Below are 27,459 nucleotides of genomic sequence, written 5' to 3'. Positions count from 1 at the left end.
AGACTGCTTTTCGCACTAAGTATTGGTTATTTGAATACCAGGTGATGCCCTTCGGGTTGTGCAATGCACCAGCAGCCTTCCAGTATTTTATGAACAATGTCCTTCGTGAACTCATTGACGTCTGTGTTGTTGTATACATAGACGATATTCTAGTGTACTCCTCTTCAGAATCAGACCATGTGAAGCACGTTCGTGCAGTCCTTGAGAAACTACGCCAGCACAAGTTATATGCAAAATTGGAAAAATGCGTTTTTCATGCTACGGAAGTTGAATTCCGTGGATTTATCCTGACTCCAAAAGGAGTCCAAATGGACTCTCGAAAGGTGGACGCAATCCTCAAGTGGCCATCACCCAGTTCAGTTAAAGGGGTACAAAGCATGCTCGGATTTGCTAATTTCTACCGCAGATTCATTCTGGATTTCTCACATGTTGTACACCCTATCACAGCACTTTTGTGAAAAAACAAATGCTTCTTGTGGACCGAAGAAGCTGAAAAGCCCTTCCAAGAGCTGAAAGCGAAATTCACGTCTGCACCTGTCTTAAAGCATCTACGCCCCGAACTTCCATACATAGTCGAAACTGATGCATCCAGTTTAGCCATGGGAGCTGTCCTGTCCCAGAAGTATCCTGAAACCGGTCAACTTCACCCAGTAGCATTTTGGTCCAGAAAGTTCTCGCCACCCGAGTTAAACTATGCGGTTACCGATAACAAATTATTAGCCATCAAATCCGCCTTCAAGGCTTGGCGGCATTATCTTCTCGGTGCCAGGCATACCATTACGGTAATCACCGATCACCGGAACTTGCAGTATTTAAAAACAGCCAAGGCCCAATTGTATCGTCAACTTCGATGGGCATTGTTCTTTGCCGAGTTCGATTTCGTGATCACTTATCGACCAGGTTGTAAAAATGGCAAGGCAGATGCCTTATCCCGAATAGGGATGGGAGAAGCATATGCAAACCCGGAACCGGTGCCTATAATTTCAGAACAAAAAATTCTTGGCATAACCACTCTACAGACACTAGAGAATATTCAAGTAAAGATCCAACAACTCTTCGATCCAACAGCCCTGCTGGACTGGGTGAAGAAAGGCCCAGACTACTCAGTCATCAACGACCTACCTTATTATCAAGGGCGACTATTTCTACCACACAAGGAACTACAAGAACTCGTCATTTCCAATTATCATGACACCCTGATGGAAGGACACCCAGGTATCGCAAAAACTGAAGCTAAAATTAAGAGACGATTCTGGTGGCCCACCTGGCGAAAAGACGTAAAGTCATTTGTAATGTCTTGTGGCATTTGCGCCCATAACAGAAGTCAGAAGAAAGAAAACAGCTGGCCTCTTACAACCTTTGGATATTCCACCTACACCATGGCACACCTTATCGTTAGACTTTATTACAGATCTACCTCCATGTAATGGATTTAACACCATTCTAGTTATTGTGGATCTTTTTTCCAAGATGGCCCACTTTATTCCTCTAAAGAGATTACCTTCTGCTTCAATTCTGGCCAAGGAGCTCGTCGAAAACATTGTTCGAATACACGGATTTCCTTCCGTATTGGTCTCTGACCGAGGTAGTCAAATCATTTCACATTTTTGGAAGAAATGTTGTCAACTGGCGCAAATCGACGTGAGGTTATCAACCAGTCACTATCCCCAGACCGATGGTTAGATGGAGAGGACCAACCAGACCCTTGAACAGTACCTACGTTGCATGCTACACCAGACCGAAAGTAATTGGAAAGATATTTTATGGATTTCCGATTATGCATACAATAACTCTGTACATTCAGGAACCGGACAAAGCCCCTTTTATACCATATATGGACATCACCCTCGAACGTCAGAACTAGATTCGCCTCAGCATTTAGAAATGCCTGCAGTTAGTCATTTGCATTCTACTATTACACAAGCGTTAAAAGAGGCAACAGAACCTTTGAAACAAGCAAAAGAGAAATATAAGAAAAATGCTGATCAACATAGAAGTGAAACTCCACAATACCAGATTGGGGATCAAGCTTGGCTGGCTACAAAACACATACATCTGAAGGGAACTCAGACTTTTAACCCTAGATATTTGGGACCTTACAATATTAAGGCCATTATCAACCCGGTAGCCGTCAAATTGGAATTACCCTCTAATATGCGCATTCATCCTGACTTTCATGTTTCACTTTTAAAACCAGTTCAACCAGGAACAAGATTAACCAAACCACCCGACCCCATCTTGATAGATGGAGAACCTGAATTCGAGGTAAAAAATATCCTGGACTCCAAGATGGTTAAATCAAAACTTTTTTATTTAATCGATTGGAAGGGCTACGGACCTCAAGAAAGGTCATGGGAACCTAGTTACCACGTCCATGTACCTCGGTTGGTGAAAAGATTCCATCGGAACTTCCCAGACAAACCAGGGCCCAGGGGAAGAACAACTTTAGGAGGGGCCTTGGGGAGGAGTGCTGTCATGATACCTACCCCCAGGCATCCGGACCAAGCCCATCAGCCCCGGGAGCAGGCATCTAGACATTTAGTAAAACCTCAGCAGCCCCGGCTAGGGGCTATCTGGGTTCAGTCCTGGCGCCCTAGGCGCCAGGCTCATAGTAGCAATCAGTCCTGGCGCCTAAGGCTCCAGGCTCATAGTCATTACTTACCTCAGGCAGACCATGCTGCAAATGACTCCAATCCAACATGAAGCCTGAAAGGGAGTATTTTTCTACAAGGACTATTTTTTACTCGGGTGTGGTTCTAGGGACTTCTTACCTGGGACTACTTTTGAGGCTATTTAAACCACGCCCGACCAGCAACACATGCTTCGCGTTATTCTGCATCCAGCAGTGTAACACTCACCGTGCCTGCAGCCTGCATCCAGTCTTCTGCCACGCCCGCCTCGAATCCGGAGCTCCTAAAACAAAGAGGAAAGAAAGGGACAAGGTTAGAAAACAAACTTATTTCTATTCCACACCTGATTCTGGATCCATCTTGTCTCCGGACCTGTAAAGAACATAATTTCTGCACGCGCCGCACCTCCAGCTACAGCGCCGCTCCATACTCACCAGTCTTCACAGCATCCTTCGGGTCGGTGCTGCCTCCATCATTTCTTCGCCGAACTTCGGCACCTAGGAGACAAAAGAAAACCACAAGGTGAGTCGAGGGAACCAACAAATATAATTCTTACCACCATAGACTTACCTGATTTACCACCGGAGGCATCCTTTTGTGACACTCCAAATTTTCACGTGCCGCATATGTAAAGAGAGACAAAACAACACGTTTTCCTCGTGCAACATTTACCGGACAGCGCCGGGTAATACAGACTCTTACCTGAGCGCCACCAGCTGCCACAAGAGCATCTTTTCACGAGCCAGCTGCAAGACAAGAAAGGAAGGGGGTAACAAGAGTGAACATTGGACATATTGAACTCTATGAACTTAATACTTACTGGTCCTCACCAGGAACCTCAGAGTCAATACTCTTTGGAACTCTCCCGAGCCTTCAAACCAGTGAAGTAACTGGAATCGAAGTGCCCCTGCAAATCCACGCAGGATGGAGAGCTCATCTTTCAAGAATATAATGTGAGATTGCTGTGAGGGCATTTCAGAGGTGATTAGTTGGGGAGGACTGTGGGGGTGCCATCACTTGAATCCACAAGTGGCTAAATCCATCTCTCCACTTGCAGGAGAATATTTCTACGTGTTAAGCAGACAAGATTAGGAGGGCAGATCCAGTCAGTCATCGCTGCACTACGCATCACGTGGGTGGAGACCACAGCTGTCCGGGTCCGACCGACGCCCCCGTGGGAGCCAGGTGAGCGTAACAATCATTCCTCTTCCAATTTGGACCTCTGCACCATCCTATCCCTCCGTTTTCAAATTAATAAAAAAATTTACTCAACAAGCATCTGGTGCTATATTAAAGTATACATCCAAAATCTATCAAACCTCCAACAAAGCTGGTAAGGCCCTCACACCTTACCTCAAAGCTAAAAAAGCAAAACCACTTCTCGCCAGCATCAAATATCCCTCTGGATCTGTAATCACAGATCCCTCTGGCATCATTGAAACCTTCAAACTATACTGATTTATATTCCCCGGATACTATTGTCCCAGAATGCAATCTTTCTAACTTTTTTGATAATATTAGTAGACATTCCTACCCTACAACAGATCTCACAGACCTCGAAATTAACCAAGATATCAAGGGGTTGAGTAGAGGCAAAGCCCTGGGACCTGACGGCTTATCTACTGAGTTTTTCATTCAATTCTAAAGCCAGCTTTCCCCCAGACATATAACCTTATTTTCCTCTTTCATATCTAAAGGATTATGATCCAGAACCTTTTCTGAAGCCCTTCTTATTCTGTTTCCTAAACCAGAAAAAGACATTGACCTCCCTCAAAACTATAGGCCTATCTCCCTCATCAATGTAGAAAGTACAATTTCCGTCAAAAAATATTAGCCACGGTGGCCACCAGGGGGCGTGCGGATGAGCTCCTCTCTTGCGTGAGCTCCCGTCCCGAGGTCCCGAAAAGTGGAATGAGCCCCCACTTTTGGACTGCCCCCGGAGTTAAAACTCGAGACGTAGGTTTATGAAGGTATCGACCATACACGGGAGAAATCCCGGGTGAAAACGGCCCAGACTTCCAGTAAATATTGCCAAGAACCCCCGGCGGTGAAAACGAAACTTGATGCGGCCTTGAGGCGACTCGGAACCTCGTGCCTGCCGGGAGCGATTACTACGCTGGCACCAAGAGGAGCGCCCACCGGAGGTTGAGCCCTCACATCTACGCGACATCACTTTTGGAAGCGAGGACCCCACAGAACAGTCGATGGGATGCAGTAGTGGGGAAAGGGCCTGAAATGAGCTAGACGGTGCAAAGCCGGTCGCGAATCGCAGACGACAGAGGCACGGGCCCTGTGCTCCCTCTTCTGCTGAGTCGTACTCCCGCGGAAGGACTCTGCAAGGAGCGTGACCCAAGAGAAGTGAGTGACTCCAGCTGACCCCTCCATTGCTTGGCGGTAGCGCACAAAGCTCTCAGCCTGAAACTGCGACACAACTGATTGCGGCCTTGCCGGCGCCTCTCGCCCAGAAACCCGCAAAACTGAATATATGCAACGCGCTGCCTTCCAGCCGTGTGGTGCCTTGGGGATAGAAGATAACGAAGAAGTGGGCACACGATGGATGCACTTTGCGACTGATACCCGGGTCCCCACGTGGAGGTGTCCGCGGAATGTTGAGAGACTACAAACAACCCTGCTCCCTCAAGACGATAAGGCCCTTGCTTGGACGGTAACAACAAACGCATCTCACCCACAGAGGGTAAGGCCCCCGACGACACCCTTACAACGGTTCGTCTGGGCCAGACACCAAAATAATAGAAGGGGGAAATTGGTCTAGGGGCGTGTGCCTCCTCTGTGGTTCTAAGTACCTGAGCTTTTGCATCTGCGACACGTTGAATCTGCAACACCAGGCGCATGAACGCCCGCCAGAAACTTGCCATATACGCATACGGATTAGCACCCCAAATTGACATCGGACCCACAATGGCCACATCATCAATTGTTGGCGCAGAAACTGCCGCGACAAAAGGAGATATTGCAGATTCACTGGCGGAAATAAGAAATATGGGTGCCAGCATAGGAGGAAAAATCGATAAGCTCACACAGCGCCTTGATAACATAGAGGACAGGGTTGAGGGCGTTGAGAACAATCAGGCCTCAATTGACATCCTAGAAACGCAGCTCTCACACAGAATAACCAAATTAGAACGGAGGGAGCAAGAATTTAAACTCAAGATGGACGATTTGGAGAATCGCGAAAGGCGAAACAATATACGCTTTTTTGGGATTCCTGAGAAGGAAGGAGAGACAGAGGAGGACCTAAAAACGACTCTTCATGACATCATCAGGCTACTAGTTGCGGACGACAACATTGATGAACCCAAAACGGAACGCATTTATAGAGCAGGAGGCCCACCTGGAGGCCCGAGGTCGGTGCTAGCAAGATTCCACCGTTATCAAGATAGGTCGAGAGTGCTGGAAAAGGCACGGAGTGGGGGCACCATTACCCTAAGTGGGGCCCAAATAACAATATACCAGGACCTCTCCGCCCTGACACTAGCCCTGAGGAAAATGTGCAAACCACTCACGACGTGGCTAAAGTCTCGGGACACGCGCTACCGGTGGGGATATCCCTTTTCTCTCTCCTTCGAACATGAAGGCACGAAGATCAGACTGAGCTCCGAACGGCAGATCAAGGATTGCATCGCTGACTTGCTGGGCCCGCAGGACTGCGAGCAATCCAGCGACCGTCCTCCCAGGGATATGTCGGAATGGCAGACACAGGGCCCGAAGAGGAGGAAGGTGAAAAGTTCAAGAAAATACCGCAGAGGGAACGGTTCTCCGGAGGGGGGCAGCTAAGCCTCGATAAGTATAGTACTCTTTGCTTGAACTGACATTTGATATAAGTACAACATGGTTGTTTTTTTTTGGGTGAAATGTGATAGAGACTTTCTCTCATGTTGCGGTATTGAGCTCACTCTGGGGGGAGGTTCTTGGGGGCTCAATATTTATTTTGATGTTTACTCTACGAGGGGACCGTGAGGTAGCGGTCTCCACTGGTGGTTCGGTTCAGGGCGAGTGAAGCTAACTCGGCCCGATCGGCGCCACCAAACTCAGGTAGTGGGAGGGAAGGGGGCGAGGGGTCGGGGGACTGGGGCGCCTGTTGCATCAAATGTAAACTTCAGAACTATGAGCAGTGCAATGGTCATGTGGCTGTTTCCATATCAAGGAAGCGAGTTGCAACGGTCAGAAAGTATGGATGGTCCTAGATCCCGTCGTTATGATGACCGCTGAATCATATTGCAGGGGTACCATAAGGGTGGGGACGTTAAATGTCAAAGGTCTTAATTCTCCAACAAAAAGATCACTTGCCTACAGAGAATTTCGCAGATCAAATATTGACATCCTTCTATTGCAGGAGACTAAATATATGAAAGGAGAGGAGAGGGTGGTCTTGGGGAGGCGTTCCGGGATGGAATTTTGGGGCTCGGGACTGTTGAGGAGGGGGGGAGTGGGAATCCTCGTTAGGCAGGCGCTGGACTTCAAGGTAACAAAGGTCTGGTTAGATGTTGAGGGCCGTGCCATACTGGTTTCGGGGACCATTGGGAATGTGTCCACTACGATTGCCACCATTTATTCCCCCAATGTAGGGCAAGTTAGATTTCTCTCCAAAACAATTCCCAAGATTATGTTAGAGTCAACAGGTCATGTCATCATTGGGGGAGATTTTAATATATGGGCAGATCCCACGCTTGATTGGAAACCTGGTAATCCAGAAACGCGCGAAAAACTTGGAGGAGATCACGCTCAATTCAGGTCAATGATGGAACTCTATGGACTGACTGATGTACGGAGACAAATGCACCCTACAGAGAAAGTCTACACTTTTTTTCAGCCCCACACAACACCTACACCCGCATCAACCACCTCTATTTCTCAAAGGACTTATTCGGTACGACCTCACACACAGAAATCACACCAATCACATGGTCTGATCATGACTTGGTGATCGCTGACATGGTATGGGAGTCTTTGCCAGTTAGCGGTAGGAATTGGAGATGCAATGAAACCCTATGGAAAGACCCTGTCTTTAAACTGGAAATGGAAACTGAGATCACTGAATACTTTCGAATTAATGATACTGGGGATGTTTCTAGACAAGGGGTCTGGGATGCGGGCAAGGCGACCTGGAGGGGAATCCTTATAAGGGAGGGAGCCAAAAAGAAAAGAGAGAGGGCTTTGATCGAAAACAGACTCCGCAAGGAAATCACCCAACTAGAAAATGAGGCGAGGGACGGGGATGTGCTACACCATGAAAAAGCCTGCCAACCGCAAACAAAAAGAGAGGAACTCCGTCACCTGGAACATGATAAAATAAATCGCAAACTCTTCTTCCTTAAACAAAAGTTTTATGAGAAAGGAGACAAGGCGGATGCGTTGCTGGCGGCCAGGCTGCGAGCACAACAGGCAGAACGCAAACTGCAGGAAATAGTTGATGGAAGCCCCAACACCCTGATAACTAGCACCACCATTCCCAAAGCCTTTGCAGACTTTTATGAAGCTCTGTATACCCCAGAGACGGTTCCGGATTTGTCCGGTATTCGCTCCTACCTGACTGACATCGACATGCCCAAACTGTCGCCCACTGAATCAGAGGCCCTGGACGCCCCCGTAACTGAGGAGGAGATCCAGGAGGCTATAAAACGATTAACACTGGGTAAATCCCCGGGCAAGGATGGGTACACTGAAGGTTTTTACAAGACATTTGCCACCCAGCTTACGACCTTCCTAGCGGAATTATTTAATGAAATCCTAGAGACTGGGAAGCCTCCAGGGAGTTTACTCGAGTCCCACAGCTTCGGTATTTGTAAATGGGACATGTTCTAGGTGGTTCAGACTGAAGCGAGGAACCCGACAGGGATGTCCATTATCGGCTCATCCCTCACTTACGCAACCATAAAGAGCCTCAGTGTATAGCTATGGACAACCACTATTTAGAACCAGCGACACTCTCGGAGTGGCTATGGTCCCCAAGAAAAAGAGTCTTGAGGAAGACAAGGGAGCATCCCCTTTTTGCCACCTTATGGGAAATATGGAGAGAGGGTCCAGAGATGAGAGAAATCACGATGTGGCCGTCCCCCTTGAGTCACCTGTGGTCCCCGGGCATTAATAACTACATCCCAAATGTTGAAAGATTCTAGGCGTGGAATGAGACGGGACTGGAGAGGGTAGGACAGCTCCTCCAATGTGATTCCTTCATCACTCTCCCAGAACTGACAGAGGCCCTTCATATAGGCGTACTATCCACCTTCCATTATCTACAGATCAAAGGGGTCCTAAGGAAGGCGGCATGGAAGGCAAAACTTAGTAGGGAACTCACCCCCTTCGAAAAGCTCTTGGACTCCAAAACTGACAGGAAAGGCCTGATTTCCACCATGTATAAACTACTCGTAGAAGCGGGTGGAGGGAACACACTTAATCTCAGGACGCGTTGGGGGAAAGACATGGGCCTAGAAATAGATGATGACATGTGAAATAATATGTGCCGCATGGCAACGTGCACATCCATATCGTGCCAATACAAGCTCCATTCCATCAAACTTTTGCATCGCTGGCAGTATGACCCCTACAGACTATCCAAAATGTATCAGTCACCTCCCCCCCTCTGTTGGCGTGAATGTGGACAAGTTGCGGACTACTGGCACATGTGGTGGGGATGCCCTAAGATTAAGATCTATTGGGATGAGGGTTTTGGGGTGGATTAGACACCTGGATGGGATTCAGAGAACAGCGGACCCTCACCTAGTGCTTTTCGGTCTAGAGAAAATAGACGATGAGTGGAAGAGAGTGCAAGGCTTGGCCCCCCATCTCTTGCTTGCAGCCCGAGCCTTAATAGCCACAAAGTGGAAATCAGCTATGACCCCAACCGAGACTGAATGGATAAACATTGTAATGAACATATGCACCATGGAAAAAATCATAGCCTCACTCCACGGCAGAGCAACACAGTGTGAGACCCTGTGGTCTGACTTTTTATTCAAACATACATCAAACAGAAATCCACCCTAGTGGGACAAGGTCCAATGCTCGTGTGGCTCGAATGGGTCCTTCCCCGCTTGATGCTGTCCCCCCTCCGCCCTCCACTTTGATCCTGTTCCCATACTACCGACCAGACGACAGCCAAATCAAGGTAGGATACGAAGCTCTCCGTATGGAGAAGCCCTGCACACATGACATCAAAAAAGTTTCAAGCTGTGACAATGACCGGATGACCATACAAGCGCGACTCCTTGGCAACACGACTTCCTAGTCCACGGGGGGTAAAGCGTAAGAGAATGAAGAAAACGAGGAATCTAAGTAATACGTTTCACTGTTATTCAGTTTGGTTCATGGTAACGAAATTGTGCAATGTATTCTGTTTTTCATTTCCACCTGTCTAACGCCTATGAATCCACATGTAACTTTTTCTTTTGTTCCTATTTCGTTTCTTTTCCATTGAAAAATTGTTGTGTTAAAACCTAATAAAAACCAAATTTAAAAAAAAAAATAATATTAGCCACTAGAATAGAATCTCACCTTCCCAAACTGATCAAACCCGATCAAGCAGGATATGTTAAGGGCAGAAACATCTCAGCCAATGCAAGACTCTTACTTAACGCTTTGCACGTCACTGCCAAGGACAGATGACAAACAGGGCTATACCGCTATTGTGTTAGAGGCCATAAAGGCCTTTGATTGAGTAAACTTGGATTTTCTGATCCAAGCTCTGCGATGGCATGGGTGCAGTGTGGGATTCATCTCTCTTGTTAAGCTTCTTTATTCAGACCCAAAATCCTGCATATTCCTCAATTGTCAAACCTCATCCTTCTTCTCATTACAAAGAGGCACCTGGCTGTAAAAGTGAATGGCACCCCTAACGCGGGACTTCACTGATGCGGATTGATAACATGGAACAGAGGGTTTAGTATGCAGAGTTTTGCAGCTGGCTTTGATGCACATATCGATGAGCTGAAGTAGACGTTTGAACATTGTGTGCAGCTGTGTTTTCTGTAAGTTCGTGGGAATAGCTAATTTATGTTTGGTGTTTTGTCTGTCTTGAAGATGTTATGAATTAGAGCATGCTTCGTCCATAATTTTGTTCACCGTAGTTGTTCACAGAGCAGTGTTTCATGACTGTCAATTTTTGGCAATGAATGTACATCCATTTGGGAGATTTAGAGAAACAGTTTTTTCTTGAAGACGCTTGTGGTATTTTGTTTGTTTGGAACTCCGCGGAGGCTGACACTTTTTGGGGAAATCTGACCTTTGTTTTGGATTCCTATTGGTTGGAATTTGTGCACATTTCTGGCAAGTCGACAACTGTGTCTGCATGTTTAGAGAAGTCTTGAAACTTGTTTTTTGAAAACTCACATACGTGTTGTGAGGTTTGGTTGAAGAGAAATCCCGAGGGTTGAAATAATTACTACTGCAAAATGAGCTCATTTTTTAGTGACTTGAAAGCAATAATAAATCGGCTTAGAAATATTCTTGATGCCTGGGAAGTTTCGCCAGCACCAACCATAATGATTGAAGAATTGAAAGTGAAGAGTGAAGTAGCAGGATATATCGTCTCAGACATGTAATTGAAAACTGGGAAGATGTCCCAACAGCTTTAAATTACCCATTGAAATCTTTGTCAACAGCAGCGAAGGGTGGGAACAGGGTTCCTAGAGAAAACCTGGTAGGGGTGAAGCACAAAGAAGTGCATGGAGAAGATTTAAATATTGTGCGAATTACCTCAGAATAATGACAGAAATAATGTGACCCAGACAGCAGTTTGTTCCACTGACAGTGCACCAATGATTGCAGCAACAGCAGAGCACCAAATTGAACAGATTGAACAAGATGTTTGCTATGAAGAAGAAATATAGAGAGTGCATTTTTGACAGATATGTGCAGAATGCATAGAGGGTTTGCCTATGAAGATTTGTATTATGAAACTGTATCATTGGAGACAACTTTGCATGGAAGCAGTTATGTGCATGGAAGCAGTTATGTGAAAATCTTTGATTTGAATAGAAATGGCATTTGTTATGACAATTTTGTCAGGATTGATAACAACAGTACTTTGCCAATGTTAGGGAGTGAAAATATGATTTTGTCTATTGACATAGAAACCTGGATAGCATTGAAGGAGAACGTGAATAGGGTGAATCGTGTGAAAGTTGGATGTTCTGAGAGATTGTATTGCTTGAATTTTTTGAGTTTGAATGACTGCATAGAGAGAAGGGTTGTTTACGTTATGCAGAAACATTGCACGGGATTAGCAGACTGTTTATTTGAAGAAGGAGTAAGCAGTGAAGGGAAGGAATGTTGTTTGAATCTGAATTGTATTTCACATGTGGGAAATAGTGTCCATTTGAATTAAATTGATTTGTTTTGTCAACATTTAGTGATTCAATGTGAATACATTGGGCCTCATTACGACCCTGGCGCTAAGGGGTTAACGGCGCCCTAAAAGGCTGCGGCGCCTCATGAGAAGAGCAGGGACTAGCATGGTATGAACTGGAATATTGGCATGGCATGGCAACAACTGGCAACAGCATGACATGGCGAGGAAGGGGAGAATTTGAATCTGGAGTTTGGCCTATGTGAAGGGCCTGTGTGAAATTGCATGTAATTGCCAAAGGAGAGTTGCCATCTGCATTGTTTTGCAACACTCTGAATGAGTGCCACATGAATGATACATTGGTATCAAAAGAGGATAGACTAGGTAAAGCTTTGGCATAGGGAAAGTTGAGACATCATCAATGAAGGAACTTGCAGCAGTAAGCAGGGATTGCTCTAAAGAAAAGATCTGTCACCTATTGTTATAGGAGCTTGCAGCAGTGAGGCTCTGTAATTTGTCGCTGAAATTGTCCGTTTGCAGGACACACACACTTGAGTTCTGTTTGCAGCTGGAACTACTTTTTGCTTAGGTCTATGCTTTGATGCCCATACACATGTTTGCTGAACACATATATACGCACATTTGTGACCCATTTGTGAACATTCGCTTTGTTGACATGCTTTGTTAACATTCCTTGGCTGAGATATTTGCATTAGAACTGGATTTGTACTGACTTGGAATTTTGCACAGATGTGAGGACAAACATACCACACATACATTCTGATTGGCAACAACTGATTTGATCACAGACTAGCATGACTGAACCTGGAAATAACTTGGACTGGAAATGTAACTGAATTGGCCTGTATGACCAATACACTGATACGCTTTGACACCTGTGAAAGTGATATTGTCATTTTGTGCTTGACACACTGAAATGAATACACCTGAATACACAGTACATATGCATTGATTCTATGCATTGCATTTTCGTTTTGAATAATCTGCTTGTAGACACTCTTTTGGCTTGACTTTTGAATTGACTTTTTGCTATGAGAAACTTGAATATGCTATTCTGAATGTTGACACATTTGCAGTTATGCATTTCATATTTTAGCTTGCCTTTGATAGAGTGAAATGCTTGCATTGTTTAGAGTTGTTTGTATTATGAAATAGAATGTTTTTGTCGCTTTTCAATTTTGCTTGGTTTTAGCATGCCACATTGAGACATGTTTTGACAAATCGTTACTAATGATTATTTAATGATAAGAGGAGAGAATGTAAAACCTGATAGTATGGAGAAGCCTGGTTTGTTATCATTACAGAACCATTACCCATTGTTAGAGAATCATTACCCATTTAGGGATCCAGTTATCCATCATACATTCTGATTAGTACTGATTAGTAGTGACATGAAATAGTGATAACATTAGACTATCCACATTATTCTGCCACTTTGTATGATTTTGCAAAGAGCTATAGAATGGGGACTGTTATATTTGAAGTGCCATGTAGAGACATGTAGACACATGTAGAGATATGTTGTTATGCATTTTGTATGCATTGTAGAGAGACACGCATTGTGTGTGCACTTAGAATATGCATTGAGTTTTGAGTATAGTGCTTGGTATGAATGAATGTGTTAGGCACTACATTCCAGAATAGAGAAAGCATGAATCCATTCCACTGAATGAGACACAGAAGAACAGCGGAGTGGGGGGAAGATGTTATGAGTTACAGTGTACAAATATGCATAAACAGTTTGCTTGGCAGACAGATAACGTGACCTTTGTCTGAGAGGGAGAAGGCATGAGAGGCTTTATCAGCCTGGCTGGTGCTTTGCAGACAGAGAAAAGGTGGGGGCAGGCAGGCAGCGCCATGGAGGCAGAAGAGCTGTGCAGGGAGAGGCAGGCAGAAGGAGAGAGCAAGTGAATGGAGAAATATGAGGAGATGGTAGGATGGCAGGCAGACAGAAGATAGTTATGGTATAGATATGTAGAAAATGTCATGATGACTAGAACACGCAGTGATTGGAAAAGTAAAGTACATGCATCACAGAAATTTAGGCACTGCTCACATTTAGAATTGCTGACAGACAGAAAGAGAAGCATTTTAGCTTAGCGAGAACAAGTGTAACCATGGATATGTATACGCCATTGAACAGCATAATGAGAGGTGAGGCTTTTGGGAGCATCTAGTTGTTGGAGATGTAGCTCTGAGATCGAGGGAGCTGCACTGAGATGGAAGAGAGATGTTTGGCGGTGGCATAGGAGAGACGTTTGGATGACTCTGAGATTGAGGGCGCATTGGGAAAGCATTCTGAGCAGAGCTGATGAGATCTGGCAGGGATCTGGCATAGAGAGGCCTGGCCCTGATTGACTGGCTGGTTGCAGAGTTAGCGGGAGAGGAGAGACAGAACAAACCACTGAGAAAAGGGGAGTATTGCTGAATAAGACACGTGCATGGTAATTAGAACAAACTCTGACACAGAGCTTTGGCTGACATGATAGATGGGGTAATCAGACAGGGTTTGTCTTATAGAGAGAGTGTGAAGTATGGTGTGGAAAGGAAAGGAATGGTGTGGGTATTAGATTTCTTGCATTAGAAGCCTGTAAGGCTTACAGTCATTGCATTGCTGGTAGATTTGCACCAACAGCATAAAAGGTGCAAATTTGAGATTTGCATTATAGTGGTGGTTGCATCATGCATTGCTATATATGAATAAAAGTGTTTCTATTGTTGAATCGTTTCATGTGTTTTCTTTGTGTCTTATATTGATGTGTCCATTGGAGTAAGATAAGAGTAATCTAGGAGTAACACAGTGCACAAAGGCCCTGAGATACAAGAGCAGGGGGGCATAGTGATCCACACCCCCTAGGAGATTGTCTAAGACTGACAACAGGCCGCCCACTAGGGGCTAGGCCAATGGTATATTTATTTCACATTTTCACAAGGCAAGGTTGCCTCTATTCCCCTAATTTATATGTGCTATCCCTTGAAACTCTTTTAGAACTCATTAGGCAAGACAAAAATATCCCTGGGATTTATTTTCGTAATTGTGAAACCAAAGTCGCTGCATATGCTGATGATATTCCTATCATGTCAAAGAATCCTAAACAACACATTCCACGTTTGATAGTCATATTAGAGGAATTTTCAGCAATATCGGGGTATAAGCTTCATAGAGATAAAACAGAGTTACTGCCCCTGAATTTATTTTGCCTCACGCATGAATTAGAAATATTTGGTTTCAAATGGTGTTTTAACTCCTTCAAATACTTAGTCGTACAGTTTGCTTTCACAATTAACAGCACTACTAAAATAAACACAGCCATTTTACTTAATTAACTCACCGACCTAACCTCCACCTGGTCCCCCCTCTATCTATCCTGGTGGGGTTATCTTGATACCATCAAAATTATGCTTTCCCCCATAATATTATATCTGTTACAAATGCTTCCTGTTCCTCTTCCCACCAGTCTTTTTAAATCTGTCAACTCTATCCTACTCAATATCCTTTGGGGCAAGGGTAAATCTAAAAGAATTACACTCAACAAACTCAAAACCCCCTTTCAATATGGGGGTGTCAATTTTCAAGACATCAAAAGATATCACCATGCTTCACTACTTCAACAGACAAGCTTCTGGTACGCCCCGTCAGATACTGAAGACCTCCCATTCCGGTGTAACCTTTAAAATCAACTTGCTCATCCTCATGACATTGCAGATGATATTTTTCTTTTTCACCTTTTGTTTCCATCCTTTCTGACCCCATCCAAGCCTCTAGATCTGCCCTAAGCATCTTTGTTTTCCCATCAAATAAATCCCCATCCCAAGAGCTTTCACCATATTTGTGGCATAACAGATCAATCACTGCCAATAGCAGAGTCGTTTTCCATAAGTCCTGGCTCAACAAGAGTATTAGATTTATAGATGAAATTGTTCAAAATTACACTATAACATTGTAGAGGAGCAGTTACATGCCTCTGCAGGAAATCCCACACCACTACCTTATATATGTTGGAAGCCTGAGATTGTGCCATGCTTAACACCAGCTGTTGTGACCATACCATGGCGAGTGTTTGAGAAAAGATATCCCCTGAGAAAACCCTATCAAATGTATCCCTGAAGAGATGACAATCTGAGGGAGGAACTCCCTGAAGGAATATGAAAGAAGAAAAAAGAGGAGCTGGTGAAGTCACAAAAGACGAGCGTGACACACTGAGAATACTGGCTGAAGAGAATGCATGGATTTTATAGAAACTGATGACAAAGTTAAGAATCGAGTAAACTTTCATATGCGAAAAGAAGATTGCATGTGTGCGAAGCGCTGCAGAAGATGCAAGCAGTTAAATAATTGTACAGATGCTATAATGTAAGTAGTCTTAGAAGCTGGCTATATGTAGTGAATAGACTGCAGGCAAAGCCTCCACTGTATAGAAACTGGGCATTGGTGTCATGAATTTAGTAAGTGAGGAACCATGGAGAGTAGAGGCGTGAACTGTGTTGCAGCAAATATAAGCTGAGATCGTGGAAACGAATGGCGAGGTTTCTGGCTTGGTATCAAAGATGAAGCAGCCAAGGTCAGTTATCTATTCTTGAATGCAGTGAACGTGTGAAGCTGAATCATCCCTTGTTAAAGTGCAAAGGCAGAACACACAGAATGCCAAGTTTTATTCATTTCAGACATGTAAATGCTGCAAAATGAACCAAATCATGGTCTCCTGTTACGTGAGCCAAGGATAGAAATAGAGCTGAGCAGAGAGTCCTAGAACAACGATAGTGAGAACTCACATTCCCATATATTCCCAGAGACAAGAATACTTTGCAACGCCAAGTTCAAAGAGAATCTTCATAGCAGAAGGCATCAGTGATGAGAGATATTGGGCCAATTGGGTGGGGAGGTAAAGTCAAGTCCGCCCTCTGGCACCTGGGTTTAAGCTTACATGCTGCTAAGTGAACCAAATGTTCTAGGCATGGCACATGCGTGCCAACCAAATATAGAGGACCATATAATGAAGGGCCTTATAGTTTGACGACCAATGATATACCGTGTACTTAACAGTGTTGAAGATGACATGTTTTTAAAGGTAGGCATAAGTTGTCCACCTGACAGTAGATAGCCAATCACAATCCCAGCCCTTATAGAAAGTTGTAAGGTTATTTAGCGTGTTACAGCACAGAGTACAGCACTACTGCACAAGATAAATGTTTAGCATGTTTTTTTATGCAGCGCCACTGCATGGGTTTGGTGCATTGCTATGATGCAGTTGTTTCAAGCTTTGTGTTGCCAGTGTAACATGGACATATAAGTAAGGGCAGGTTATTCAGTCAAAAACGATTTTTACATATAAAATGCAAATACATTTTTCACAGTTAAAAGCACACATCTGTACCTTCAAAATGCACACCATTTCTCACCTGAAATGCCTATGTTGCAAGAGACACATTTGGTAATTAACAAACTAATCTCACTAACAAGACTAATAATTATAACTCAGTAATAAAAGAATGTGTCTTCGCTGCAAAAAGAGGCAGACTCTGAAAATCAGTTTTACATGCAACATACTCCCATTGGGGGCAGCCACCAATCTCATACACCTGAAAACAGGATTGAATCACAGAGTAGTGTAATTCCATGCATTGCAACAAGTAGCCCCATAAAAATAATGAAATCCATTAAAGCCCTGATCAAACCATTTAAAAGGGGAGGTGAATGCTGCATTGAGGATCACTTAGAAGCGGTTCATGACATTTTTAAAGCACTCCAGTTACCTAAGGGATATTGGGGCCACAAATAAAACAAAGGAATTATGCTCACCAAAATACCACCAATCACGCATACCAACCACGCATACCAACCACGCATACCAACCACGCATGTCTGTATGCTGAAATAATGCATGTCCACTGTATTATTGTTGTACATGGCCCAATCTGAATACAAGGAGTGATTATTGCTAAATTATTTTTCGGCGGTAAGAAAATACCGCCAGGCCCCAAATCTACACAAAATACCCAACATATTTATGGTGCATTGCAGGCCGGGAAAGTGATCATAGAGTACCTACTGGGCGTGGCAAGCGTGTCTCTCGCTGCCATTTGCACATTAAAGGGAACCCATTTTATAATAGCAGTGTGCCACTAAAAACAAATTTCAGAATGTCACAAAGGGAAACCACATTTTCAGACCTAGAGCAATATTAGGGGCAAAGTTGTTTGCACATGGGACGTGGTCGTCGAACAGTACCTTAGAATGGCATGACCGCATTCAGGGTGAGGTGCAGAAAGAAAAACTAGACAAGATTTTTGCAGAAGGCAGCATAATTCAGGTCTGCCTTACAAGATTATTGAATGCAGCCGATAAAAGTGCAGAGAAAGACTGTTTAATACGGCTATGCGGCAAAATATGGTTTATTTTGAATAGGTCCCTGCGAATGCAGGAAAATGATACCCAGCTAATTAATAGGTTAAAGACTGAATTAGATGGGGCAAGTACAAATCAGGAAATGTTAAGAACAGTATTGGATGTATGCCAAAAAGACATGCAATTAAAATGCAGAGACTTTGATGCTCAGTTATCCAAAAGCAAGAAACTATTTGAGGATAGTGAGCAAGAATTGGTACACTTAAAGCCTTAGTGGACCACATTAGACAGGATAAAGATGAGGTTGTTTCAGAAATGCAGATTTTGCAAAAAGAAAATTTTGAAAAAGAATGTGATCTCCAGAGTGCAGAAAAAGAGATGATTAAAATGACTCAAGAAAGAGACAAGAGAAATAAAGAGTTCAATGAATGCCAAATGCAAATGTGTGACATGCAGGAGGTGATTAATAAGATGAGTGATGAAAACAACTATTTGCAAATGAAGCAAACAGACTCCTTAAAAAGTGTAAGGACTTAGAACAGCAAATGTGCATTGCCAGGTCCCAGGAGAGGCGGCAGGGTACCACATTCAATGGAGTGGAGGTGAATTCTAGTTCTGCCCAAAGAGCTAGTGCTCCAGTGACTGGGCCGGTGACTGAACTTGGTTGCAGCGCCCTTGGGGGATTTGATACTACCATTGGGGGCAGCCACCAATCTCATACACCTGAAAACAGGATTGAATCACTGAGTAGTGCAAGTCCATGCATTGCAACAAGTAGCCCCATAAAAATAATGAAATCCATTAAAGCCCTGATCAAACCATTTAAAAAGGGAGGTGAATGCTGCATTGAGGATCACTTAGAAGCGGTTCATGACATTTTTAAAGCACTCCAGATACCTAAGGAACAGTACAGACAATATTTTCATTTAACTTTAGATGCCCCGACGGCCAGCATCATAAGGGGATTAAATGAACAGCAGAATATGACATGGGTGGAGTTTGAAAAAGAAATTAGGCGTCATTTTTCTCCTTTTCAGTCATTGCAGGAGGCAAAGAAAGTCGCTTACACGATCACTGCTGGACCTAATACATCCCCTCGCCAATTTTTACAAGACTTAAAAAGAGCATTTTCTCGCTTTGATGTATCTTTTGACCCAAATTCCAATGAGTTTAAAACTGCATACTTCTATGGGCTACAGAAAGACATCATATCCCAATTGGTCCGTGAATTTGACCATGACAAGTCCCTTGAATGGATTGTACATCAAAGCACAAAACTATATGAGGTACTCTATTGTCAGGGTAGAGAAAGTGATAAAATGAAAGATACTAGACCTAAATCTAAAGAACCCTCAGCCACAGTAATGGAAATCAAGTCAGCCAAAATGTCCCTTGAGTCTACTCAGAGCCAAGGTAAAAATAATGTGACACCTGAACAAAGGGGTAATCAACAAAGATCGCCCTTTCCTGTACCAATGTTCCAATCACATGATCCTAGTAATAGGGAGAGCTACATCAGCCCTAGGTATTTAGGGGACAGACCCCGGGTAGGATATCGGCCTGATATGGCAGGTATGAACAATAAACAGAGACAAAATCAAGATCAAAGAAATGATGGTCCCTACCAGTCATTGGGGACACAGAGCAGATTTGATCCCAACACCATGATATATGGTAATCAGGATAGACCCCGATATGTGGATCGATTTACTGATAATGGAAATCAACATAGGGGCCAGTACCCACAATCTGAGAGACAGGACATGAGGCAAAACATGAACTACAATCCACGTCAGTACAATGATTCCCCACCAGGGGACTATAATCAAAGGATGGGTGCACCCCGCTCCCCTCCACAAATGAATCAAGAGTTCAGAAACCATCCCAACAGACATCAATCACCTGAGAGGTATCAGAATAGATCCAATCAGGGGGAAAACAACCAATATCGACCTAGGCCACAGAAAGAGGATTCTAGGGAGATGGAAAGGTTCCAGTGCCTTGAGGCCCAAGTGAAAATGTTAGCTGAGCAAATAGGAAAGCTCTATACAGCACAAAACAACCATCTAAAGAGGGGGCTGATGGCCCTAGCAATGACCGGGAGGCTTCTGAGAAGTGACTAAGTACTTATGACACCTGCAGTGCCAAAAAGACAGATTGCCCTGATGTAATTTTGCATAATGACTCTGAGATGACTAATGATTTAAAAGTGAAAGCACCAATAGATGAACATATAACAGAAAATGCAAATACTTCTAAAAAAGAGGTAAGGTTTAACCTAGAACTAAATCAAACATTGAAGATTTGTGCAAATGAAAAAGAAACACCTGGAATTCCAAAAGAGACAGATTTAAGAAAAATGACTCATGCATGAGGAATACCAGTGAACAGGGAGTAAGTGGGGATGCTATAGCTCCTTCCCTGGGCAAGCAAAACAATGACCAAACACAGGTAGAAAAAGGAAATACTCAAAAGGAGGGTACGGGTCAATCACCTGAAGAATTCTTTGAGCCACATATTTTTGAAGAGGCTGAAAGGGCTGGTATCACACTAAATGATCACAAAGGCACAGAATTAAAAAATGACAAATTGCTGAATGATGTTGTTACACATGTTCAGTTGGAAGGTTGTAATGTGGTCTCTGATGTTACCCAGATGGATGGACGAACAGTGGCCACACTCCAGAAAACCTCTGAACATGGAGAAATGAATAAAGTCTCTCGCGCAGAAATGGGTAAAAAGGAGGGAAAAATGTCTTTCCATTTACCAATGTGCTTAGCCAAAAGTGAAAAAGGCCTGAGAAACGTGAGCCCTGAAATCAGTAAGAATTCACACTTCTTATGTGTATTAGAGGAAGTTGAGGACAGATATTATGCACCCATCACTGTAGAAGAAAAATGCCAAACATTTGCCATGATTGACACTGGCGCACAGGCCACAATTATGTCCAAGGAGCTGGTAAAGAGTATCAATGAAGGGAGAACCCCACAGAATCAGATCACAGTGAAGGAAAATCAAGGTCCAGTGCATAACTTTAATGGGGAGGAGGTGCCCATCATAGGTGTAACTGAGGTTGACATAAAAATAGGAAAGCACAGAATGAAACAAGAGGTATTGATCACATCTATTTGTGAAATTCCATTTCTGATGGGGACAGATTGCCTGAAAAGATTGTCTCCTATCATAGATGGGGTGAATGGAGTGCTGTGGTCCTTAACCAAAAAACCATTGAGGCCTAAGAAGCTAAAATCACAAAACAGCAACATAAATGAATGTCACACCGTTGCCAAAACAAATGATACTGTGGAGGTATATCTCCAGAATAGTTGCATACCTAGTGTCACTGTTATATTAATGTGTCAAGACAGAATGCGGAGCGACAATGAAAGACTACCTGTACAAATATACTTGGACCCAAGGAAGAATTGTCAGACTGCCATAGATGAGCACACATTATGTTTTTATTTAAAAGAGAAAACAATCAAACAGAATATTGCTCCTAAAACAGATTCAGAAAAACACATTACCACTCTTGCTGAAATACACATGGAAGATGAGCAACCATGGGTTCATGTTGGTATAAATTGCTGTTTTAAAACAATAAAAGCTTGAACAGGAGAGGAGCTTCATTAATGAGAAATTGTTGCAAAAAATAATGAAGAGGGAGGAAACCCCAAAATTTAGGATTAAAAACCAATGGTTTGGACAGTCCAGACTTTGAAAACCGAATTGCAGGCAGATGCATGCTTACTGGGCAGAAAACAATTTACCATAATGTATGGATAGCGAGTGGAGCACAAAATGACTTTTATATGGGCAATGACATCATGCACAGAATGTGTATGGTGTTAGATTTCCTTAATCAAAAAATATGTTCACGCCTGCCCCTGAATTTGAAGACAAAAGACGAGATTTTCATTGCGCACAGCTGGTCCCATATGCAGTTGAATTACAGATGAGGAAGGATACTATTATTCCTGCATTCACCAAACAGGTTGCAATAACACTGAAGTGCAGCAATATACAGCAGATGAAAGATTCTGATGCATTTGAGTGCCTGAATGAATTCATAAAACAGCAGAGCCTGGATTATGAATACACTCCACTGGTAGATATTGGTGAAGGGTCTGTAAAAATTATGTTGAATAACAAAGGTTGTCAAGACATTCTTTTAGAGGAAAAATCCCCATTAGGAATGGCTATACAAAAATCACATTATGCTGCAGATCTAAATAACATGGTGATTGGAAATATACCTGAAAGGTATGTAGATGCTAAGCGTGAGTTGCCAAAATACCTGAATTCTGAGCCCAAAGGAATATTTAAAATTCATTATGTGTACCCTTATGATTCAAATGAGACTGTGTGCTGCCATCAAGAAAATTGCATAACATTTCATTTAAATGAAAAGGAAACAGAAAATCAGCCCATTGAAGTGGAAGCTGATGTGCCAAAATATTTAAAAGTGGCAGCTGTACAAAAAGACACAGCCACACAGTTAGAGGAAAGCGCTGAGATTCCCTTACCAGAAGATTTTCCAGAATTTTCCAAAATGGTAGAAGAGCAGATCTCCTTAGCGAATGCGTGTGACAGCGATGAGGATAGAAACAATCTGAGGGAGATATTTATGGAATTTAAGGATGTATTTGCAAAAGATGCTTATGATTGTGGTTTAACTGATTTACATGTGGCCACACTACCAGAAGGGTGTAGCAGAAGTCCAGTGTTTGTACGCCAGTATAGACTACCTCTGGCATGTTTAGAATCATTGGCAGAGATTATTAAAAATGTTGAATCGCGGGGAATCATCAGGCCCATTCATAGCACATCCAATACACCTATTGTAGGTGTGTTAAAGCCAAATGGTCAATGGCGGCTATGTGCAGACTTGAGGGAGTTAAATAAAAGAGTACCAGTGTCCAGATGGCCACTACCATTCATTGATCAGGGCTTAGCTCAGGTACATGGTTCAAAAGTGTTTACCACACTAGATCTCAACTCTGGATATTGGTGCGTGCCATTGGCAGAGGAGATACAGAATTTATTTTCCTTTACATTTGACAGGACTCAATGCGCCTGGCTTAGAGCTCCATTCGGGTACATCAATAGTGGGAGTGAATTTGGCATATTTTTGAGAAAGGCCATGCCAGATGCAGCGGAAAGAGGAATCATAGTTTATGTGGATGATGTCCTGATAAAAAATGAAAGCCTGAAAAGCCATTTTGATGAAATAAGACATGTGCTTGGCAAATTGCAGAAAGCAGGCGCCAAAGTGTCTTTACAAAAAGCACAATGGTGCAAGAAAAAAGTGAACTTTCTAGGCCATGAAGTGACTGAACATGGGCTAAATCCACAAAAGAAAAAAATAGAGGCCATAAAAAAACTAAAGGACCCTAAAAATGTGAAAGAGGTAAAAAGTGTATTAGGGATGACAGGCTATAACAGAAAGTTCATTGAAAATTATGCTGAAATTACTCAACCATTGACTAAACTGCTTAAACTGAATACTCCCTGGAAATGGGAAAAAGAGCAGTCTGAGGCAGTGGCTAAACTGAAGGAATGTCTGGTAAAGGCACCATGTTTAGCATATCCCATAAAAGGTAGGGATTTCTTTACAGAAATAGGTTTTTCTGAGCATTGTATGTCAGCAGTGTTATCACAAAAACATGATTTGAATCACAAAACAATTGCCTATGCAAGTAAGGCATTTTCCCAAGTTGAAATGAAATTTAATGAATGTGAAAAGGCCCTATTAACCACTGTGTGGGCGCTACAACATTTCCGCCCCATTGTTCATCGAGAAAAGGTGATTATTGAAACAAATCATCAACCTTTGCAGTTTTTAGAGAGTAAAAGAATTAGGTCAGGTAATCTAGCGCAGTCCAGAATCACTTCATGGACGCTGGCATTACAAGGTTTTCCTATAGAAGTGAGATATGGACAAAATAAAAAGAGCTCAATTGCTCAAGGGTTAGCTGACTTACATGACTGCGCAGCTGAACAAATATCAAATGAAATGGAAGTGGAACCTAATTGGCAGGAATTTGAACAATCACCACACAAAGCTTTTGATGAAAAAACATGCAAGGATTTGCCAACTGTATATGTGGATGGTTGTGCTTTTCACATTGAAAATGACAGTAACAAACAATTAGTGTCAGGAATAGGAAATGCCTGGTTGAAATGTGAAGGAGTCCCCAGTATAGGGATGAGGATTGGAGCTAGGAGTAGTCAAGTGGCGGAATTGGCAGCCATTTATAAAGTAATTACAACTGCAGTTGATAAAATGTTCAGTGAAATTGTCCTGGTGACTGATTCTGACTATGCACAGAATAGTTTTGTGGAGTATTTACCTGGCTGGAAAGCAAGAGGAATGATACATACAACAAAAAGCCACTTAAACATGGAAAAATGATACAAGCCATAGACAAATTTGTGTCAGAGAATGATCTAACAATATACTGGAGAAAAATTTGTGGGCATTTAAAAACACCAGGAGATGATAAGGAGGGAAATGATAAGGCAGACCACCTGGCTAAAATTGGGGCTGTGATGGGAGAATTGCTACCTATTGATGATTTACTGGGTGAAATACAGATTGATGCAGTAACACGTTCTAAAGCACCAAAGGAGGTTGATCAACCAGTGGTGCAATGGGGTCATGACACGCTAGACCAAGATTTGATTGAGGCACAAAAGAATGATCGAATTTTGGGAATCTATTATAATCATTTGATAGATCCTGAACAAAACCCTTTAACAGAAAATGATTTTATGGGAAAAGAAGAGTTGAGGGTACTATTAAAGAATAAAAAACAAATTAGATTACAAGATGGACTTATGATTAGAGAGTGCATAACAGGACATGATCATTCAGAGGGCTAATCCTATAACATGCACATGATGCAATAACTGCAGGCCACAGAGGTTCACAAAAAACATTGGAAATACTGAAAGATTATGCTTACTGGCCACATATGTCCCAAGATGTGGAATTATATACTAGAGGGTGTCTAGTATGCGCCCAATTTAAACCTGCTTCACCAATGCATAGGGCCCCATTGATGAAAAGAGGCCTAACTCTCCCATGGTCAGATTTGCAAATAGACTATGTAGGCCCTTTAAAAAGGTCGAGCAGAGGACACTGTTACATTTTAAGTGTGATATGTTTGATGTTGAAGTGGATTGAATGTATTCCTGCACCAGATTGTAATGCGCAAACAGCAGCCACATTGCTGGTGAACCATGTGTTCTCAAGGTTTGGGTTGCCACAAAGAATTGAGTCAGACAGAGGAAGTCATTTCACAAGTACCCTAATGAGTAAGGTATGGCAAATACTGGTTGTGAAAAGGAAACTACATATCGCATATCGGGCAGCCTCTTCAGGTGGAGTTGAACGGAGCAATATGTCTGTTGTGGATATTTGAAAGAAATTCGTGGCAGAAGCAGGTTCCAGCTGGGATTTACGTTTACCGTTGGTTTTGATGGCAATCAGACCAACTTCTGTCAAAGCAACAGGTGTTAGCCCCCATGAGGTCTTGACAGGTAGGAAAATGGTGTTACCACAACACCTACTATACAGAACACATGAGCAGACACTTGTGAGTGCATCCACAGTTCATGAGTACATTGATGAACTGAGGAAGCATTTGCAACATGCATTTGCTTTTGTGCAGAGAAATCTGGAAAGGGCTGCTGACAGTGCGAAGACATACTATGATAAAAGAACATCAGTGAGAGAATACAGTGTAGGGGATCAGGTGTACAAGTTTCATTTTGGAAAAAGTAAACAGAAAAATTCTAAATTTCTAGCAGCCTGGCAGGGGCCATTTCGAATTATAGATAAGATCTCTCCTGTAGTGTATAAAATTTTGAAGAATGAAGGTGAAACAGCGATAGAGCAGTTTGTCCATGTAAATCAGATCAAGCCATGCCATCCCAGACACGAGATCAGGCGGCTTGAGCATGTAGAAACAGAAAGCCCTGGGGCTACTGCTCACTGATGCACACAATACAACAGAAAGTCCTTTGAACACAAAAAGATAAAATAAATGGGTACAGTCAGGAGGAAGTGACAGAGAAGTTAGAAAGTTGATTATTATAATGGCACATAAACACTGTAATATATGTAAATAAATAAATAATATAAAAAGATTTTTAAAAAAAATATAATGGAAGCTCATGGTCGGTGTGCAGAATGAAAATGCATTGAATTTAAAATGTTGTTTCATGTATGCTTATTTTCTTTTTAACTTGTGTTTAATTTCAGGAAAAAAAAAGCGAAATGTTTTTACCAAGCATGTTTTATTTTTGGCAAAAGGGTGAAGTTGGTATTGTGCTATGTATTTAATTTGTTTCTTTTCTATTTTGATTTAGAAAATTAACATTATTTGATCGGAGGTACCGGGATCAGAGGCCACGGGAGACGATGGAGTCCTGGAGCCCACGTGGACGGATTCCGGGAAAGCCCCGAAGGGGGGTGAAGACCAAGGCTGCAAAGCAATCAGCATTAAAGATGACACCAACAATATGTTTAATGGTGATGATATTCGGAGGGATCTTCAAGAATTCAGAAGCACAGGTGGTCATTGAACCTGGACCAGCATCCGGTATCGCGGTGGAAGAGGCACCATGATTCATCATGATTGATAGAAGGATGATTTTCCAAAATATCTACATACCATTGAATCCTGAGATTTTGATTGAAAAACATTTGAACAATACCGGAATTAAGATTGAACAGACTAAAGAGTGGCTGGAAATAAGAAAAGAGGACGCTAAGCAGTCGATAAGAGATATATTGATGCAATTGGAGAAAACATTTGTGAATTCAGCAGACATTAAGAAGAGGAGAGGAAAGAGAGGTGCGGTGATGCTCGCGATATCATTGGCAGTGTCTATAGTTGGAGCCATAATAGGTACCACAATTTCAACAGCCAATGCTATTTCGGTAGGAACACTGAGTACTAAAGCGCAACAACTGAGTATTGACCTAGAAATAATACAAAAAACATTAGATGGGATTAGAGGGGGACTGGATGAACAAGTAAGATTCATAAATGAAACTGCAATCATTCTAAATGAACAAGCGGATGTGTTGCAATGGGCAACAAAGCTAATTGTTAAGCATGACAGAACTTTAAATGAAATATTAAACA

This window comes from Ambystoma mexicanum, chromosome 10 (genome assembly GCF_040938575.1).
Source record: "Ambystoma mexicanum isolate Mex_15411 chromosome 10, UKY_AmexF1_1, whole genome shotgun sequence".
Lineage (NCBI taxonomy): Eukaryota > Metazoa > Chordata > Amphibia > Caudata > Ambystomatidae > Ambystoma > Ambystoma mexicanum.
This window is presented reverse-complemented; position numbering follows the sequence as displayed.